The sequence below is a fragment of the Leptonychotes weddellii genome, unplaced genomic scaffold, assembly GCF_054177405.1.
Source record: "Leptonychotes weddellii isolate Sample4059 unplaced genomic scaffold, ASM5417740v2 HiC_scaffold_368638, whole genome shotgun sequence".
In the NCBI taxonomy this organism is placed as follows: Eukaryota; Metazoa; Chordata; class Mammalia; order Carnivora; family Phocidae; genus Leptonychotes; species Leptonychotes weddellii.
In genome coordinates this window covers 1-207 of record NW_027970984.1, presented here as the reverse complement: position 1 = coordinate 207, position 207 = coordinate 1, and the positions used below count along the sequence as shown (strand labels likewise).

Here is a 207-nt window from a genome sequence, read left to right as displayed (position 1 = left end):
CACCCAGGCGCCCCTCAAGTCAGTGTTTTACTTGGTAAACATGTCTGAGACCATGCATCCCTGGCTGCTAAGCACCATGGCGGACAGGGCTAGAAAGGTAACAGCTTTATTTTGAGCAGGGGGCAAAGACAAGGCAGCACTTTACAGCTACATTGTAACTAGATCCTGTATCCATTTCTTGCTTTTTGAAGGTTTGTTCGCCTAGGA

General features: G+C 47.8%; 1 non-coding gene across 1 annotated transcript; it reads right to left on the bottom strand.

The window, feature by feature from the left end:
- Positions 1–40: 40 nt before the first annotated feature.
- On the bottom strand, positions 41–171 carry LOC145719278 (small nucleolar RNA SNORA63). The gene has a single exon (XR_014142287.1). It is a non-coding gene; the product is annotated as a small nucleolar RNA SNORA63 (small nucleolar RNA).
- Positions 172–207: the final 36 nt, after the last annotated feature.